The sequence below is a fragment of the Micromys minutus genome (genome assembly GCF_963924665.1).
Source record: "Micromys minutus genome assembly, chromosome: 4".
Lineage (NCBI taxonomy): Eukaryota > Metazoa > Chordata > Mammalia > Rodentia > Muridae > Micromys > Micromys minutus.
The window spans coordinates 12110942-12133130 of NC_137973.1; positions in this window are offsets into that span (position 1 = coordinate 12110942).

Genomic DNA, 22189 nt, shown 5'->3' on the forward strand with positions numbered 1-22189 from the left:
AGACTTGAGGCCCTAAGGAAAGAGAACAGACACCTGGAGTTGGAGAGTACCCTCTGGAAGGCAAGGGGGAAGTGAATTGGGATAAGTAACTGTGGGGGGCGGTGGGGGAACAAAAAATGTAAATAAATAAAATAATTAAAAATATAAATAAAATAAAATATGTGCCAAAAACTAATAAATTTTTCTTTAAAACATATCTATTCTTGGCTATTAGTAAAAACTAAAAACTTCATGTCTCAATATGTAAATTCTTAAAGTTACTTTGTGATATACTTTTGTTACTTTTAGTAAGAGTTTCCTTGATTTTTTTGTGATAAGTTGTCACACTGTTGCCCAGGATTGCATGAGTCTTAGTGTTCATTATCACATATTTTAAAATTTAATTACTGAGTTTCTTTTTACTCTACTGCCTCTAAATCCATGCTTTAAAACTTTACTTGAATGTTTTCATTTCATAATTAGCACATAATTTTTGTTTTATTCATTTTTAAGTACATTTTGGTACCTGTTGCTTTTATTAAAGTTAATAAGTTATGTGTGATTGTTTAATATTTTATATGATGCCTGTCATTACTAATAGTATAATCAGCATTTGGAAATCAATTAATTTACTCCTTTTTGATACACTCTTTTTGATACCTATGCTTTCAACATTGCTTCCTGAAACGTCCACTTACAGTCATGCAGCTCTGTTTCTTCTATTTTTTTCCTGTGAAGAATTATGTAGTTGGCACTCTGCCTAATTGCCTCCCATTAAATGATTCTTTTTAAAATGTAGAAACTCAACAATAGTAATTAGTGTGAAGTGATCCATTAGCAGTGTTTCTGAGTATTTCTTTTCCATAAATATTTTTACCTCATAATTAGGAGAGAGAGAGAGAGAAAGAGAGAGAGAGAGAGAGAGAGAGAGAGAGAGAGAGAGAGAGAGAGAGAGAGAATGCCAAAAACACTTAAAATAAATCTGCAGAACATAGTTATTGGAAAAATAATGTACAGAATGTTAACATTTATATAGAGAGAGCCAAACTTCTAAGGGCAATTCTCTCAGGAAATAATTCAATACAACTCCACCCCTAATTTTAACATTGTTCGCCATATTCCTTTCTATCTACCCCATCTCATTGCCCTTGTTGTAAAGTAATATTCATTTGGAGATTTGATGAACTATGCTCACTGCAGAATTGGAACCCACTACATACCGAAGTAAGGATATCATCAATATCCAAATAAGTGAAATGTGAGTTTTGAGAATTACTGAAAGAAAGAAATATTGTTGAATGGTTACCTGCAGGGAAAAAAAATGATTCAAAGACAGCTGCATTATGAGAATCCCATCACAGCATGTGTGACAGCTCATGAATCCTGGAAAACAGAAATATATTCTATATCTCAAGAAAGCGCATTGGTTACAGTATCCTTTCTAGTAGCTGTTCAAAGACTATTACAGACAGCCCTCAAATTCCTGGGAGTTTTCTAGGTAGCTACTCTTATTTGAAACTGTTTTTCAGCCATCTTTAGCATTAATTATGCTTGAGAGTAAAGGTATATAGTGTCTGGGAAGCTACAGTAACTTGTTGGAGGTTTAAAGGTATTCACTTGTTTTGTTTCATGAGCTTGTCACATAATAGAATGGTCTGCCTCCTCTCAGAACATTGTGTGTTGTTTTTTTCTTCTGTTTACATCATTTTTGTTTGCTTATATTTCAAATGGTATCCCTCTTTCTTCTTTCATCTCCACAAAACCCATCATATCCTTCTCCCCTTTGCCTCTATGTAGGCGCTCCTACACCCACTCACCCACTCCCTCCTCACTACTCTAGAATCCCCATACACTGGAAGATGATACATGTGTAGCTGGAGCCAGGCTTCCCTCCATGAATACTCTTTGACTGGTGTTTTAATCCCTGAGAGCACTGGTTGGTATTCTTATTTCTATGGGTTTGCAATCTGCTTCTGCTCCCTCAGTCTTCTGCCCAGCTCTCTCATTTTGGTCCCCGGGCACAGTCCAATGGTTGCCTTGAGCATCTGCATCTGTATTAGCCAGGTTCTGGCAGAAATTTTCCAGAAACAGCCATACCAGCCTCCTGTCAATAAGCACTTGTTGGCATCAGCAATAGTGACAGCCTGGTTTCTGCAGATGGGATAGATCCCTAGATGGGGCTCTGTCTATGTACTGGAAGTGGGCTCTACAGGTTCTCTCTCCCCTTTGTTGGGTATTTGACTAATCACCATTGGGTCCTGGATGTATGTTGCTTCCCTTGCTCCTAGAACTTTCTAGTGGCTACAAGTTCTCAATCTGCTACTGCTACATATTTGTATTCACTTTCCTGACCCTCTCTTGTATTTTTCTCTTGTCCCTTCCCATACTTACTTCTACCCCTACCTTTATCTCTCTTCCTTCTCTTTTACTCTCAGGTCCCTCTCTCACTTTACCTTCTGTGGCTATTCAGCATTCTACAGATTTAGAAAAAATCTTTACCAACCCTACATCATACAGAAAGCTTATATATACATATACATATATATATATATATATATATATATATATATATATATATATGTACACACATATATATGTACATATTTACATACACACATATATTAAATTATATATATTTAAGAAATTAGACTCCAGAGAACCAAATAACCCTATGAAAATGGGGTACAGAGCTAAACAAAGAATTGTCAACTGAGGAATCTCAATGACTAAGAAGCACCTAAAGAAATTTTCAACAATTTTAGTCATCATAGAAATGCAAATCAAATGGACCCTGAGATTCCACCTTACACCAATCAGAATGACTAATATTGAAAAATTCAGGATACAGTAAATTCTGGCAAGAATGTGGAGAAAGAACACTTCCTTTTTGCTGGTGAGACTGCAAGCTGGTAAACCACTTTGAAAAATAGTCTGATGGTTCCTCAGAAAATTCCAAATAGTCCTCTATGAAGACCCAGCTATATCATCCCTGTGTATATACCAAAAAGATGCCCCTTCATATAACAAGTATACATCCTTCAGTATGTTCATAGCAACCTTCTTTATAATAGCTAGAAGCGGGAAAGAATCTAGATGGCTCTCAACAGGAGAACAAATATAGAAACTATTGTAATTTTCCCAGTGAAGTACGACTCAGTAATTAAAAAGAGTGACCTCATAAAATTCACAAGCAAGTAGAGGGAGCTAGAAAATATCACCTTCTAGAGATGTAGCCCTCTATCAGATGTAGGATTGGTTAAGATTTTTTTCCCCAATCTGGGGTACAGAGCTCAACAAAGACTTCTCAACTGAGAATATTTAATGGTGGAGAAGCACCTAAAAATGCACAATATTCCTAGTCATCAGGGAAATGCAAATCAAAACAACCCTAACTATCAGACATTTATTGAGTACCTAATACCAATACTCTAACTTGAGTTTATATTTTGCAAATGAGTGTTCATTATGAAAATAAGGTTTAATTTCTTCTTTTTGTGTACATGTGCATAGGTATGTATGTGTACGAGTGTGCATATGACTATGAAGATATATATATATTATATATGCATGTATGTTATAGGAACCAGGAAACATTTCTAGGTATTGTTTCTGTGGTTCTATTCACCTAGTTTGGGGGACAGTGTTTCATATTGTCCTGGAGATGAATATCTTTGCATCAAGTATCAAAGGATTTCCCTCTTTCCTGAATCTGGAATTACAAACTGGTATCAGATTTTCATTTTGTTTCATTTTAATATAGGTCTGCATATTTCTAAAGCAATCATTTGATATACTAGCCAGCCAAAAAAATATTAAATAAAATGTTCACTGAATTCTGAAGAAGGTTATGAATACAACATTATTTTGTAAAATATATATATATATACATTTAATGTTTCAAAACTTTATTTTTTTTAATTGAACAACTTTATTTTTAAAAAAAGAATGTAATACAGAGAAAGTGGGGAAAAGATTAGAACAAATAGGCACATCTGATAGAGAGCTATTATCCAATAAATACAAAGAACTCAAGAAGTTAGACTCTAGAGAATCCAAGAATCTAATTAAAAATGGGAAACAGAGCTAAACAGAGAGTTCTCAATGGAGGAACATCAAATGAATGAGAATCATCTAAAGAAATGCTCAACATCCGTAGTCATTGGAGGCTTTGCTTGATTGATAATGTTATCTTCCAAAGAGGTTGCAACCACTTTCAGCTCCTTAGTTCTTTTATTTAGCAACCTCATTGGGATCCACGAGTTCAGACCGATGGTTAGCTGCTAGCATGCTCAGTGGTATCTACATGACCCTAGCATAGTCTCTAAGGGGGCATCTTTGTCTTATTCCTGCCAGTAAGAACTTGTAGAGACTAACTATGGTGCTTGGATTTGGTGACTATATATGTGGTGGATCCACAGGTGAGGCAGATTCGGAGTAATCTTTTCTTCTATCCCTGTTCCTTTTTCGGATCTTGCATTTTGTTCCATGAGAGTTTTGTTCCCTTTTCTAAAAAGGACTTAGGCATCCCCATTTTGTCCTTCCTTCTTTTCGAGCTTCATAATGTTTGTGATTTGTTTCGTGGGTATTGGATATACCGGGCTTTCCAGGGTTTATATTGGCTTATCAGTGAGTGCATACCATGAGGGTTCTTTAGTGACTCGGTTACCTCACTCAGAATTATCGTCCCTACTTCCACCCATTTACCTACGAATTTCTTGAAGTTATTGTTTTTAATACCTGAGAAATACTCCATTGTTTAAATATACCACACTTTCTATATCTATTCTTCTTTTGATGAACATCTGGGTTCTTTCTAGTTTCTGGCATCTTGGAGGTATGTCCAGAAGAGGAATAACCATATCTTCAAGTAGTAATTTGCTAATTTTCTGAAAAACAGCTAGACTGATTTCCAGAGTGGTTGTACAAGCATACAACACCAAGAGTGGAGAAGTGACCTCTTTCTTCTCATCCTCTCCAGCATCTGCTGCCATTTGGGTTTTTGATATTGGCCAACTGACTGCTGTGAGGTGGAATCTCAGGGTTGTTTTGATTTGCATTTTTCTGATGACTGTGGATGTCCAGCATTTCCTTACATGCTTCCCTGATTCAATATTCCTCAATTGAGACATCTTTGTTTAGCTCTGTACCCTATTTTTAAACAGGTTTGTTTGATTCTCTTATGTCTAACTTCTTGAGTTCTTTGCATATATGGGATATTAGACCTCTATCAGATGTGGGATTCGTAAAGATCTTTTCCCAATCTGTTGGCTGCCATTTTGTTTTCTTGACAGTGTCCTTAGCCTTACAGAAACTTTGTAATCTTATTAAGTCTCATTTATCAATTCTTGATCTTGGAGCACAAGCCATTGTTGTGTTATTCAGGAATTTCTCTTCTAATATTTTCCTTGTACCTGCTTTTATGTGGAGAACTTTGATCCACTTGTTAATATAGCTTGATGTCAGTGATTGTGATTCCTGTAGACATTTTCTTGTTGGTAAGAATAGATTTCAACATTCTAGCTCTTTTGTTATTTCAGATGAATTTGCAAATTGTTCTTTCCAACTCTATGAATAATTGAGTTAGCATTTTGATGGGGATTCCATTGAATCTGGAGATTGCTTTTGGTAGGATGGCCTATATTTACAATATTGATCCTTTTAATCTAGATTGGTCTGAACTTGTCCTTCCTTGTAGGGTCTTTATGTGGTTTAGGAATGAGAGTTATTGTGGCTTTGAAGAATGAGCTGAGTTGTGTTCCATCTGACTCCATTTTGTAAAATAGTTTGGAGAGTATTCGTATTAGGTACTCAATAAATGTCTGATAGAATTCTAGACTACATCAATCTTGTCCTGGGCTTTTATTGGTTGGGATGTTTTTGAGGACTGCTTCTATACATTTTTCCCTTACAACTTTATTTTTAAAAAAGAGAGATACATGTTCAAATTTTTAAAAGCATTTTTGCATAAAACTACATGAAAATATTTTTGTCAGTACATGACTTTTTTAAAGGTTTGATACTATGCATTGACATCTTAGTAGTTAACATAAGCATAAAGTACATGTAAAACAAAACAGAACATGATAATTGTCAAAGTTTCCTTGGTGCTTATAGATTAATTATAATGATTTTTAAATACCAAAAATTGCCACAAGGCTATCTTCTTAGATCTAGAATTATTAATGATTTAAGGTCTAGGTGTATTCCACTCTGACTGGGTGCTATGCACTTGTTCTTTTTTTTTTTTTTTTTTTTTTCCTATGAAGGACTGAGACTTCTAATTTTTGGCCTTTCTTTTTCTTTTCTTTTCTTTTTTTTCTTTTGAGCTTCATATGATCTATGAGTTGTTTCTTGGGTATTCAGAGCTTTCTGGGACTAGTATTCAATTATCAGTGACTGTACATTATATCTATTCTTTTAATTGGGTTACCTCACTCAGAAAGAAATTCTCTAGATACATCCATTTTCCTAGAAATTTCAAAAAGTCATTGTTTCTGATAGCTGAGTAGTATTCTATAGTGTAAACATGCCACAATTTTTGTATCAATTCATCTACTGAAAATCATCTGGGTTCTTTACAGCTTCTGGTTATTATAAATAAGGCTGCTATAAACATGGTGGAGCATGGGTCCTTATTATATGTTGTATCATCTTTGGAGTATATGCTGACAGTGAAATAACTGAATCTTCAGGTAGGACTATGTTCAATTTACAAAGGAACTGCCTGAGCAATTTCCATAGTGGTTGTACCAGCTTACAACACTACCAACAGTGGAGGAATGTTTTTCTTTCTCCTAATTCTCTCCAGCATCTGCTGTCACCTGAGTTTTTTATTTTAGCCAGTCTTATTGGTGTGAGGTAGATTTCAGGGTTGTTTTGATTTGACTAGGGACTTCAAGCACTTCCTTTGATGCTTCTGAGACATTCAATATTCCTCACTTGAGAATTCTCTGTATAGCACTGAACCCCATTTTTTAATAGGCTTGTTTGATTAACTGGAATCTAACTTCTTGAGTTCTTTTTATATATTGGATATTAGACCTCTATCTGATGTGAGATTGGTAAAGATATTTTCCAAATCTAATGGTTGCCATTTTTTTGACAATATCTTTACAGAAACTTTTCAATTTTATTAAGTCCCATTTCTCTATACTTGGTATTAAAGCACTAGCCATTGGTGTTCAGTTCAGGAAAATTTCCCCTGTGCTTATGTGTTCTAAGGTTTTTTCCACTTTCTCTTCAAATAGTTTTAGTGTACCTGTATTAATGTGGAGTTATTTGATCTTCTTGCACTTGAGCTTTGTACAAGGAGAAAAGAGATGGTCTATTTCCATTCTTCTGCATGCTGACTGCCAGTTGAGCCAACATCATTTTTTGATGAGGTTGTTTTATTTCCATTGAATGTTTTTAGCTCCTTTGTCAAAATCCAAGTGACCATATGTGTGAGAGTTCATTTCTGGAACTTCTATTCTGTTCCATTTCTCTATCTGCCTATCTCTGTATCAGTACCATGTGGATTTTAAAACAATTGCCTTGTAATATAACTTGAGGTCAGGGATAGTGATCCCCATAGATGTTTTCTTGTTGTTAATAGATTTCAATAGTCTAGGTTTTTTTTTTATTCCAGATAAATTTGCAAATTGGTATTTCCAAATCTATAAAGAACTGAGTGGGGATTTTGATGGAAATTGCATTGAATCTGAAGATTGCTTTTGATTAGAAACCCATTTTTACAATAATAATCCTTCCAATCCATGAGCATGAGAGATCTTTACATCCTCTGAGATCTTCTTCAATTACCTTCTTCAGAGATTTGAAGTCTTTGTCATACATATACTTCACTTGCTAAGTTAGAGTCACACCAAGGTATTTATATATATATATATATATATATATATATATATTTGACTATTGTGAAGGGGATCTTTTCCCTAATTTCTTCCTCCACATGTTTGTCCTTTGAGTGGAGGAAAGCTACTGCTTTGTTTGACTTAATTTTATATCCAGCCACTTAGCTAAATTCTTTGTTGCTGCAAAAGTTCTCTGGTGGAATTTTTGGGATATACTATCATGTCATCTGTAAATAGTGATATTTTTACTTCTTCTTTTCTGATTTGTACCCAATTGATTTCATTTTGCTATATAATTGCTCTGACCAGGATTTCCAGTACTATGTTGAAAAAGTAGGGGGAGAGAGAGCAGCCTTGTCTAGTCCCTGATTTTAGTGTGACTGTTTCAAGTTTCTGGCCATGTTGGCTATTGGTTTGTTGCATATTGCTTTTATTGTGTACAGGTATGGAAATCGGATTACTGCTCTTTCCGAACTTAACATAAAGGGATGATGAAGTTTGTCAAATTCTTTATCAGCATCTAGTGAGAAAACCATTTGTTTTTTTTTTTTTTTTTTTTTTTTTTGAGTGTGAGTTTAGTTATATGGTGGATTAAGTTGATGAATTGATATATATTAAACCATCCTTACTTGATCATGGTGAATGATCATTTTGATGTGACTTTAGATTCAGTTTGCATGAATTTTCTTGAGTCTGTTTGCATCAATGTTCATAAGGGACATTTGTCTGAAGTTCTCTTTCCCTGTTGGGTCTTTGTGCCATTTAGGAATGAGAGTATTGTGGCTTCAAAGTATGAGTTGGGTAGTGTTCCATCTGTATTTTCTTCAGTAGTTTAGAGAGTATTGATATTTGGTCATCGATAAATGTCTGATAGAATTATGCACTGAACCCATCTGCTCCTGGGATTTTTTTTGGGGGGGAGGGGTTGGCAGTTTCTTTTCTTTTTTTTTTTTTTTTTTTTTTTTTTTTTGACAGGTTCTGTTTCTTTAGGTGTTATGAGATTATTTTGATGTTTTACCTGGTCCTGGTTTACCTTTAGTATCTGGTATCTGTCGAGAAATTTATCCATTTCCTCCAGATTTTCCAGTTTTATTGAGTATAGGCTTTTGTAGTAGGATCTGATGATTTCTTGAATTTCCTCAGTTTTAGTCATTATGTCTCTACTTTTGTTTCTGATTTTATTAATTTGGATACTCTCTCTTTGACCTCTACTTAGTCTGGCTATGAGTTTATCAATCTTGTTAATTTTCTCAAAGAACCAGCTCTTGGTTTTGTTGATTATTTGAATGGTTCTTTTTTTTTTTCTATTTGGTTAATTTCTGCTCTGCATTTGATTATTTCTTGCCTTCTACTACTTTTGTGTGTATCTACTTCTTTTTATTCCAGAGCTATCAACTGTCCTGTCAAGTTGTCAAGTTTCTACTGTATGCTCCCTCCAGTTATTTATTTATCATTTATTTATTTATTTGTTTATTTTGAAGGCACTCAGAGCTATGAGTTTTCCTCCAAGTACTGCTTTCATAGTATCCCATAGAATAGGGTATGTTGTGTTTTCTAAAGATCTTTAATTTCTTTCTTTATTTCTTCTTTGACCATGCTATTGTTCAATAGAGCATTGTTCAGCTTCTATTTGTATTGGGCTTTTAGTTTCTTTTGTTTTTATCGAGCAACAGCCTTAGTCAATGGTAATCTGATAGGATGCATGAAAGTATTTCAATATTCTTATATCTATTGAGGCTTGTTTTGTGACTGACTATATGGTCAGTTTTGCGAAAGTGCCTTGAGGTGCTAAGAAGAAGGTGTATTCTTTTGTTTTTGAATGAAATGTTTTGTTGATGTCTGTTAATTCCTATGATTCATAACCTCTGCTAGTTTCACTGCATCTATGTTCAGTTTCTACTTCCATGATCTGTCCATTGGTGAGAGTGGGGTGTTGAAGTCTCACACTATTATTGTGTGTGGTGCAATGTATGTTTAGAGCTTTATTAGGTTTTCTTTGATAAATTTGAGTGCTCATATATTTTGAGCATGTATGTTAAGGATTGAGAATTCATCCTGATTAATTTTTTCTGTAATGAGTAAAAAGTGTCTATCATTATCTTTTTTGATTACATTTGTTTGAAAATCTAATTTATTTAATATTAGAATAAATACTCTAGCTTATTTCTTGGGTCCATTTACTTGGAAGATTTTTTTTCTATACTTATACTTTGAGGTAGTGTCTATCTTTGTCTCTGAGATGAGTTTCCTGTATGCGGCAAAATGCTGGATTCTTTTTATGTAATGAGTCTGATAGTTTATGTCAGAATGGAGTCCATTTATGTTAACAGATATTAAGGAATAGTTATTGTTGTTTCCTGCTATTTTTGCTATTAGAGGTAGTGTTATTTTTGTATGTCTTTCTTCTTTTGGTTTTCTTGCTTAAATATTTTCTTTCTCTTTCTAGGGCATAGTTTTTCTTTTTGTGTTGGGTTTTACATCTATTATTCTTTGTAGGGCTGAATTTGTATTCAGATATTGTGTAAATTTAGATTGAACTGGAATATCTTAGTCTCTCCATCTATGGAGATTTAGAGTTTTACTGAATAGATTAACCTGAGCTGACATTTGTCTTTTTTTATATCCTGTATGATGTTTTTCCAGGATCTTCTAACTTTCATAGTCTCTTTTTGAGAAGTCGGGTGTAATTCTGATTGGTCCTTTTTTATATGTTACATGCCCCTTTTCTCTTACTGCTTCTCATATTCTTTCTTTGTTTTGAACACTTGGTGCTTGACTATTATGTGTCAGGAAGAATTTCTTTTCTGGTCCAATCTATTTGGAATTCTGAAGTCTTCTCTTATGCTCAAGGTCCTGTTATTCTTAAGGGTAGGAACGTTTTTGTCTATTATTTTGTTGAAGATATTTACTGTGACTTTTAGTTGATGTTCTTCACCTTCTTGTATTCCCATAATCTTTAGGTTTGATCTTCCCATTGTGTCCTGGATCACCTGGACATTTAGGCTTAGGAGCTTTTGTTTTAATTCCTTTTTTTTTTTTTTTTTTTTTTTTTTTGCATCTTCTTTTACTGTTTTGTTTATGTTTTCTATGTTGTCTTTAGCCCCTGAGATTCTCTCTTCCATCTCTTGTAGTCTGTTCATGATGCTTGCATCTGTAACTCCTAGTTTCTTTTTTAGGTTTTCTATCTTTCGGGTTGTCTCATTTTGTGTTTTCTCTATTGTTCCTATTTTCAGTTTTAATTCCTTCCCCTGTTTTGTTGTGTTTTTCTGTAGTTGTCTGAGTGATTTTTGTGTTTCCTATTTAAGAGCTTTTATTTATTTATGTGTGTTCTACTGTGTTGTTTAAGAGAGTTATTCACGCACTTCTCCAAGATCTACATTATTATAGTGAAGTACGATTTCAAGTCTGAGTCTTGTTTTTCTGGCGGTCTTGGCAATCAACTACTTGCTGTGGTGGGAGTGCTGGCTTCTGATGTTGCCAGGCTGTTTTGGTTTCCATTGCTTAAGTTCTTTCCCTTTCCTTTTTTTTTTTTTTTTTTTTTTTTTTTTTTGGTAATTTGTGATTATATATGGTCTTGTTGTAATTGACTAGTGCCTGTCTTGTGTGTGTCTGAGGGCCCGTGGGCTGCGGAAAAAAATTCTTCTGACTGTACGGCATTTTGTGTGGAAGCAGTGAGTTCTGGTGACAGTCGCTTGGCTCTGTCTTCGTGGGCTCAGGTGTGGGTGCTCTTGTGAGACTGTTCTGGGAGGTCAGACATCTGCTTACAGGTCCTGATTACTACTGATGGAGACCTGGCCCTTTCTCTAGGCCAAAAAAAAATACCCTTTTCCAGAGTGCACAGCACTCTTTGCTCTCTGAGAACTCCTGGTGTGCTCTCCCTAGACCTATGTGTCAGTCTTACCTCTGGTCCAGGTGTAAAAGCACCTGTGCATCTAATCTTCCAGCACTGCCTTTCTTGGACAGATCCTGGTTTCCTTTGACAGAAGCCTGGCCATTACTGTGGGAAAGAATCCTTTTCCACAAGCACCACCAAGCACTCTCTGTGCTCTTGGGTACTCATGGTGCAACCTTACCAGACCTGTACCCCAGGTTTTCTGCTGGTCCAGGTGGAAAAGTGCCTGTTCGTCTGGTGCCCAAGCACAACCTTTCTGGGTAGATTCCAATTCTGTCAGCGACCCAGCCCTTAATGTGAACCAGAAAAGATCCTTTTCCACAAGCCCTGCCAAGCAATCCCTGTGCTCTGAATACTCACTGCACAACCTTATCAGGACTGTGCCCTGGGTTGTCTACTGGTCCAGGGTGTCTGGTTATTCAAAATTCTTAAATTATATATATATATATATATATATATATATATATATATATATATGTATGTATATGTATATATATATATATATATGAATTAGCTAAGATTTACTATAGAGTTGTTTGTCTTAATACACAAAAGAATTTTTGTCTGCTAGACTACAGTTTAGCATTAAAAATTGTTGACATTTAAAATGATGTATTTATATACTATTGATATGCTAGATCATTTTTAAAAGAATTAATGTGCAGCTGGATAGAATGTTTTGTGTTTAAGTATGCCTACTGAGCTTGCAGAAGACCTAGGTTTGGTAGCCACATCCAGTATCACATGGCACATATTTGATTGGGACCTCAGAGAAAAAGTTATCTAATCTTTCTGGCCTTTGAATGCCCCAATTCTCATATGTACATATTCGTAGAGAAACACACACACTCACATGCACACAAACATAATTGTACCCACAGTTAAAATTTAAAATAAATTGTCTTATTTCTTTAAAGTTGTTTAATTAAAAAATAAAATGTCTTCATAATGATTTTATTTTTGAGAAAATAATATAATTACATCATTTCTCCCTTTTCTTTCCCCCTAGAGTTTTTCATATGAAATAATCAATGCTTCCCTTCTCTCTTTTAAATTTGTGGTCTTTATTTTTTTTTCATATATTGTTCCATTCATATATGTATACACATAGATATTCCCAAATATAGCCTGTTTATATGAATAATGTAAGTTGCATATATCTGTTCAGTGCTTGCTTAAAAAAATAGTTAAGTGTGATGATTTCAAATAATATCAAGAATGAATTAAAACAGCTTCAAATGGATACATAAAATATGCTGTTATGGACAACATATTTAGACATGCAAAATATATATCACATAATTAATAAATATTGAAATATGTTTATAAGCACTACACTCTGTTAGAACAAAGTATATCCCTGCTAAGGAAATGTGAGATAATTATATGAGTATTCAGGCATATGTCAAATAGATAAAAACACATACATCAAATGTGAACAGTTATATATTCTTAAATACATATGTATAGTTTTATAAGTGTCATATCTTGGCTAGCACAACAGAGCAAGAGGAAAATTCAGGTGCTAATTGTGAACATCTACAGTGCCAGAAGATATAAAAACTTTCAGCTCTCCTAGATCAATACTTTTGGATATATTTGATCAATGCCTTTCATCTGTTTATTTTAAGAGTGCTATTTCAGGATGGAGTGTGATTTTGATTTAAGAAGCTAAACATATTTTGTAGTACTGTCAATTCTAATTAAAGCCAGTGAAATGTTTGACATATTGTCTTTATCTTATCCATGGCAAGAACAAAATAATGGCAAATCAAAAAGAATGTTACCCTTATTCCACACTCTTGCCAACATGAGCCGTCATTTTTAAAGTTATTTTTAATCATTATGATCAATGTAAATGAAATCTCAAACTAGTTTTGATTTGCATTTTCCTGCTAACTACTGATGGTGAATATTTCTTTAAGTGTTTCTCAGGGGTATATATATATATATGTTTCCTGTTTTAAGAATTTTCTGTTTAGACCTGTACCCAGATATGTTCACTGCATAGTTTTATTATTTCTTTAAATAGTTTCCTTTATTTACATCACAAATGTTTCCTCCATTCCATGCCCCACTTCCAAGTATTCTCTAGCCCATCATCCTTCTGTCTGTTTTGCCTCTTACTGGGTATTCCCCAAACCCCTTCATCAACTCAGTCACCTTCATGCCACCCACCCCTACATTCTTCTTCCATGGGTCATCAAGCTTCTGCAGGATTAGGCATTTCTCTCCCTTTGAGGCCAAACAAGACATTCTTCTTCTACATATGTGCCAGGGGCAATGGACCCTCCCATGTACGCCCTTTGTTCAAAGCTTAATTTCTTGGAGCTCCCAGAGTCTGGGCTAGTTGAAACTGTTTGTCTTGCTATGAGGTTCCCACTCCCTTCAGCTCCTTCAATCCTTCCCCTAGTCCTTCCATAGAGGTCCACAATGTTAATCCAATGGTTGCCTGGAAGTATCTGCATCTGTCTCAGTCAGCTGCTGGTAGAGCTTCTCAGAGGACAGCTAAATCTTTCATGCTCACACCGTCAGACTCAGCTCCCTTGGACCCATTCCCTCTGGGCCATCTCACCTGAATATCCTGGGTAAGGGGGTAGTCAGTTCACCAACTCTTATACCACTGATGTCTGCTTTTTCAAAGCCATCCACAGGAGCCAGATCTACTCTCCTGCCTACGCAAGGTGAAGGGCCTGCTCTCAGAGCTCACAACCTTAGAACCAATTAAAGGTGCCCCTGCCATCAGAGGCAGCTTTAGTGTGTTGCACAGGGAAATTGAGAGCCTGTTCTCCATAGTGTTGCATATGGTAAGAGGAGTGGCCAGACCTCCTGCTCTCAAGCCTTCTGTGTCAGCTCCACCATGCTGCCAAGGATAGGGGTGGGGCCATATCTCCATCTTGTTATGGGAAGTGCAATGTAAGGGAAAAGGAGAGGTGATTTCTCATGTGACCCTCTGACAGTCCACCACAATCACGGGGAAGAGCCAGCTCTCCCATGCTCACACGCTTAGGTTCTGCTCACCTGACACCCCACCAACCAGGGCTCAGTTCTACTGTTCTTCCTGGGTGAAGCGTGGGGCCACTCTTCTATTTCTGTGACACATAAACTAATTTTATTATTAAAAAATCATCATCTTGCTTCTACGAAAACCATAGTCTATGTGTATACATATGCACACTCACACATAATAAATCAAATAAATAATAAATAATGATAGAAATATGAAAATATTAATAGTGGAATAATAAATGTATTGATAATTAGGCTTCAATCTTCTACACTCACTATTATTAATTAGCCTCCAGAAGAGCATATTTCTGCAACATCAGGACTTGCTGATATGGTTCATATACCTGTTTTTTTGGTTTTTTAATGGCATAAGCACCATTGAATCACAAGCCACTTTTCTCTTGTATACTAAGTATTAAAAGGTCTTAGGCTTGATTCTAAGATCATATTAGTGCACCACCCACGTGCAAAAAAAAAAAAATACAGTTTAAAAACAAACCTTTTAGCTTCTAACATAGTTGAGTTTTCAGAAGTTTCTTATTTAATCAGTAACTTCCTATTACAACTCTCCACAGTGTCTGATTTGTATATATTTTTAAAAAGGCAAGTATGTGCTCCCAATAAAACATGAACATTTTTCTGTTCAATAATCCAATACTTCTGGAGAGTTATTTGTGCTTAACAGTCCAGTGGGATTTACTCTGCCACTTTGTTCTTGGGTGTAATAAGTATCTCAATTACATGTGAAATGTTACACTGCATTACTATGAAAGACTAATCAATAAATGGCCAGTTTATTTCGTATTTGAAGACTTTGCAAAATGGAAGGTCATGCCTTATGAGAATACAATTGCAAAAGTGTCATCAAGCGATTACAGTGATTTGACAGTAATTAGAGTCTTGCTTCAACCTAGTTGCGGTATTTAACTTGGTTGCTACCTGAAGTGAAATTTAATATAGAAGCCTTCTTCCCTTAAATACTTTATTAGCAACTGAATTTCTAACTAAAATGTTAAGTAGGTGGATTGGAGATGGAGGACCCTCATAGAAGGAGGGGGTGGGGATAAAATAGGGGGTTGCTAAGGAGAACTGAGGTCAACACTTAAAAGGTAAATAAATAAAATAGCAAATAAAAATGAAAAAAAAAAAAAGACAGTGTTGACCACAGTGTAGAGCCTCCTGCACCTGCTTATGAGCTCATTGTGATTTATTGTGGCTCACACTAAAAAATGCTAATAACAAACCAAAAAGTTATGATGACAATGCTTATGTTTTGCTTCCCCAATATTCGGAAATACCCTTGTTTACCTCCCATCTACCATTCCTCTTCTTTTACTGAGGAATAACAAGCTTGAAGGCTAGCTGATGATACCGTTTCTAGTATGGCAAAATATATTATTGCTCCCCTCTTTGCCTTTTAAACTTTTAAACCTGATTTGTTTGCTATAAAAATTCTGCCCTGAAAATAGGCTGTTACTACAATTAGGCTTCTAAACTACTTTTTGTGGTCCTGACCTGATCAGTATTAGGGGGTTAGTTTACTAAACTCTCTGTCTTACTGAAATCAAGGTTACTATGGTATTCGGGTGACTCTGAGACCTTAGCAGATATTGGAAAGTGAGATTAATTCAAACAAAGTAACCACTTCAGTGCCATAGGATGAGATTTCCACTTCCATTAAGCACACATAAAACAAACATATGAAAATATATGTGCTTCAAAAATGTTATTTATCGTCTCCCTGTCTGATCCAGAGACCAGGAACCCAGCATTGGGACCTCTGTTCCCACCCGGCGGCCTTGGGGCACAAAACAGTGCTCCGGCCATTTGCCACCTGGACCAGCAGTTCCCAGAGATAAAGGCCTGGTGAGAAGGGGATCCAAGAAGCCAGGGGTCAGAGAGATCTCTGACAAGTGCACACAAAAAGGGACCGTTGCCCTGCCTGAACAAGGGAACAGGAACCCAGCATTGGGACTTCTGTTCCCACACGGCAGCTTTGGGGCACAGAACAGGGCTCAGACCATCCACCACCTGGACCAGTGGAGATCCGGGGACACAGACCAGGTACAAGGGAAAGGCAAGAACATATCACTGAGAACAAGATGGCAAGATAAAAGCTAAAGAGCATATCTCATGGAAACCAAGACAACCTGGCAACACCAGTACCCAGCTCTCCCATAACAGCAAACAGCGGAATTCCAAACAATCCAGAAAAAGAAGACTCAGACCTAAAATGATAACTAAAGACAATGATAGAGATTCTTAAACAAGAACGGGAGGAAAAGCAAAATGAATCAGAAGTTTTTAAAGAGGAAACAAGAAAAACACTCAAAGAACTCAAAGTATTAGAGGGAAACAGAACCAAAGAGATGAAGGAATGGAAGAAGTAATTTAAAACAGAAATTGACACAATAAAGAAAACACTAAAATAGATAATCCTAGAGGTAGAACACCTAAAAAGGAAATCAGGAGTCACAAGTGGAAGTATTTCCAATAGACTACAAGAGATGGAAGAGAGAATCTCGGGGGCCAAAGACAATATTGAAAACATAGACAAAACAGTCAGAGAAGATACAAAAACCAAAAAGCTCCTGACCCAAAATGTGCAGGAGATCCAGGACACAATGAGAAGACCAAACCTAAGGATAATAGGAATAGAAGAGGGAGAAGAATATTAACTAAGAAGTACAGTAAATATCTTCAACAAAATTGTAGAAGAAAACTTCCCTACCCTTAAGAATGAGATGACCACAAGCATAAAAGAAGACTTCAGAACTCCAAATAGGTTGGACCAGAAAAGAAATTTCTCCAGACACATAATAGTAAAAACACCAAGTGCCCAAAGCAAAGAAAGAATACTAAAAGCAGTAAGGGAAAAAGGTCAGGTAACTTATAAAGGCAGACCAATCAGACTCACACCCGATTTCTCAGCAGAGACTATGAAAGCTAGAAGAGCCTGGACAGACATCATGCGGACCCTAAGAGAGCACAAGTGCCAGCCCAGGTTGCTATACCCAGCAAAACTATCAATCACCATCGATGGAGAGATGAAGATATTTCAAGTCAAATCTAAATTTACTCAATATCTGACCACAAACCCAGCACTAAAATGAATCATAGGAGGAAATCCCAATACAATGAGAGAACTACATCCTAGTTAAAACAAGAAAACTCATAAGCAAGAAAACCAAAAAAAGAAAGAGACACAGACACAACTCAACCCACAAAAGCAATAATGGCAAGAAACAGAAACAAGTATTCCTTGATATCTATTAACGTAAATGGACTCAACTCCCCAATAAAAAGACATAGGCTATCAGACTGGATACATAAACAAAATTTAGCATTTTGTTGCATGCAGGAAACTCGTCTCAGAGACAAGACAGACACTATCTCAGAGTAAAAGGTTGGGAAAAAAATTCCAAGCAAACAGCCCCAAGAAGCAAGCTGGAGTGGCTATTCTAATATCGAATAAATCTCAATCCTTAACTTATATGCTCCAAATACAAAAGCAACACATTCATAAAAGAAACCCTACCAAAGCTCAAAAAAATACTTTTCACCCCACACAATAATAGTGTGAGACTATAATATCCCACTCTCACCAATGGACAGCTCATGGAAACAGAAACTGAACAAGGACACTGTAAAACTAACAGAGACTATGAACCAATTGGAATTAATAGATATCTACAGAACATATCATCCTAAAAAGAAAGAATACACCTTCTTCTCATGGCACCTTCTCGAAAATTGACCACATATTTGGACATAGAATGAGCCTCAATCAATATAAGAAGATTGAAATACTCCCATGCATCCTCTCAGATCACCATGGTCTATGGCTGGTCTTTAACAACAACAAAGAAAACAAAAAGCCCACATACACATGAAAACTAAAAAATGCTCTGTTAAACAATAGCAGGGCCAAAGAAGAAATAAAGAAAGAAATAAAGAAATTTCTAGAATTCAATGAAAATTAAAATACAACATACCCAAACCTATGGGATGGAATGAAAGCAGTCCTGAGAGGAAAACTCATAGCTCTGAGAGCTTTCAAAAAGAAACTGGAGAGAGCATACATCAGCAACTTGACAGCACAACTCTAGGACAAAAGGAAGCAGATACACCCAAGAGGAGTAGACAGCAAGAAATAATCAAACTTAGGGCAAAAATAGACCAAATAATAACAAAAAGAACCATTGTAAAAATCAACAAAACCAAGAGCTGGTTCTTTGATAAAATCAACAAGATTGATAAAACCTTAGCCAGACTAACTAGAGGGCAAAGAGAGTGTATACAAATTAACAAAATCAGCAAGGAAAGTAGAGAATTAACAACTGAAAATGAGGAAATTCATAAAACCATCAGATCCTACTACTAAAGCCTATACTCCACAAAGTTAAAAAATCTGGAGGAAATGGATGAATGCCTAGACAGATACAAGATCCTAAAGTTAAACCAGGACCAGGTAAACCATCTAAATAATCCCATAACACCTATAGAAATAGAAGAAGTCATCAAAAGCTTCCCTACCAAAAAAGCCCAGGTCCAGACGGGTTCAGGACAAAATTTTATCAGACATTTATTGCGGACATAACACCAATACTCTCCAAAGTATTCCACAAGATAGAATCAGATGAAATACTACCTAACTCATTTTTTGAGGCTACAATAACCCTCGTTCCTAAACCACACAAAGACCCTACAAGGGTTGAGAACTTCAAACCAATCTCACTTAAGAACATTGATACAAAAATACTCAACAACCTCTTTGCAAACTGATTCCAAGAACACATCAAAATGACCATTCACCATGACTAAGTAGGCTTCATCCCTGGGATGCAGGGATGTTTTAATTTAAGGAAATCCATCAATGTAATCCACCATATAAACAATCTCAAAGAACAAAATCACATGGTCATCTCACTAGATGCTGAGAAAGGATTTGTCAAAATTCAACACCCCTTCATGTTAAAAGTCCTGGAAAGTACAGGAATCCATGGTCCATACCTAAACATAATGAAAGCAATATAAAGCAAAGAATAGCCAACATCAAACTTAACTGGAAACTTGAAGCAATCCCACTAAAAAAAGGGACTCAACAAGGCTGCCCATTCTCCCCCTACCTATTCAACATATTACTGGAAGTCCTGGCTGGAGCAATTAAACAACAAAAGGAAATCAAAGAAATACAAATTGGAAAGAAAGAAGTAAAAATATCACTTTGTGCAGATGACATGATAGTGTACTAAAGTGACCCCACAAATTCCACCAGAGAACTCTTACAACTGATAAACAAGTTCAGCAAAGTGGCTGGATATAAAATTAACTCAAACCAATCAGTAGCCTTCCTATATTCAAAGGACAAACATGTAGAGAAATAAATTAGGGAAAAGATACACTTCACAGTAGTCACAAAAACTATGAAATACCTTGGTGTTACTCTAACTAAGCAAGTGAAGGACCTGTATGATAAGAACTTTAAACCTCAAAAGAAGGAAATCAAGGAAGATCTCAGAAAATGGAAAGATCTCCCATGCTCATGGATTGGAAGGATCAACATTTTAAAAATGACCATCCTACCAAAAGCAATCTACAGATTCAATGTTATCCCCATCAAAATTCAAACCAGTTCTTTATTGAGTTGGAATGATTAATGTGCAATTTCATCTGGAATAACAATAGACTAAGAATAGCAAAATCCATCCTCAACAACAAGAAAACATCTGCGGGATTCACTATCCCTGACCTCAAGGTATATTACAAGGCAATTGTGCTGAGAACTGCATGGTACTGGTACAGAAATAGGCACATGGCTCAATGGAATAGAATAGAAGATTCAGAAATGAGCCATTACATATATGTTCACCTGATTTTTGACAATGGAGCTGTAAACATTCAATGGAAGAAGGACAGCCTATTCAACAAATTGTGGTGTTTTGACTGACACTCAGCACGCAGAAGAATGAAAATAGACCCTTTCTTATCTCCTTGTACAAAGCTCAAGTGTAAGTGGATCAAAGATCTCCACACTAAACCAGATACACGGAAACTATTAGATGAGCAAGTAGGGAAAACCTTAGAACACATAGGCACAGGAGAAGATTTTCTGAACAAAACACCAATGGCTCAAGCTCTAAGGTCAAAGATTATCAAATGGGACTTATTGAGATTGCAAATTTTTTCTATGGCTAAGGACATTGTCAAGAAAACAAAATGGCAGCCAACTTAATGGGAAAAGGTCTTTACCAACTCCACATCAGATAGAGGCCTAATATCCAAGGTATACCAAGAACACAAAAAGCTAGACACCAGAGAATCAAACAACCCTATTAAAAAATGGGGTACAGAGCTAAACAAAATGTTCTTAATTGAGGAATATTGAATGGCTGAGAAACATCTAAGGAAGTGCTGGACATCCTTAGTCATCAGGGATATGCAAATCAAAACAACCTTGAGATTCCACCTCACAGCAGTCAGATTGGCCAAGATCCAAAACTCAGATAACATCAGATGCTGGCAAGGTTGCAGAGAAAGAGGAACACTTCTCCATTGTTGGTGGGGTTGTAAACTGATACAACCACTCTGGAAATAAGTCTGATGGTTCCTGAGAAAATTGGACATACTACTACCTGAAGATCCAGCTATTCCACTTCTGGGCATCTACCCCAGAGACACTTTAATATACAACAAAGACGCATGTACCACAATGTTCATAGCAGCTCTATTTATCATAGCCAAAAGCTGGAAAGAACCCAGATGTCCTTCAGTAGATGAGTGGATACAAAAATTGTGGTTCATTTACACAATGGAATACTACTCAGCCATCAGAAACAATGACTTAACCAAATCTTAAAAAAATGGTTGCATCTAGGGAATATCATCCTGAGTAAGATAACCCAGTCACAAAAGAACAGACATAATATGCAGTCACTGATAGTGGGATGTTAAACCCAGAGGCTCAGACTGCCCCAGAAACTACTCACAGACTGTGAAGTTCAAGAAAAAAAGAAAACAAAAAAAACAACAACAACAAAAAAACATTATTCTCAATCCTTACACACCAAGGAAACATTGACTAATTCTGGGTTACAGCTTGTTTTACATGTTTTTTTTTTTTTTTTTTTTTTGCTCATTGTAACTAATAAGACCTTAATGCAGAGTATTAAACTTCAAAAAAAAAAAAAAAAAAAAAAAAAAAAGGAAGAAAGAAAGAAAAAAAAAAAAAAAGCCAAGCACTGACAAAAATGTATTTGTATACATTTATGAAACAATGCTTAAAATTTTTATTTTATCTTTGTTTTTTACAGTAAAGTTAAAAAAGTTATATATCCTAATACTTTTTAAGCATTAAATATGATACGATATAATAGATTCTCCATCCATATATTTAATTATCTATCATGAAAATTAAAGAAAAAAAATTATATATTCTTTAATTTTTGATAAAACTTTG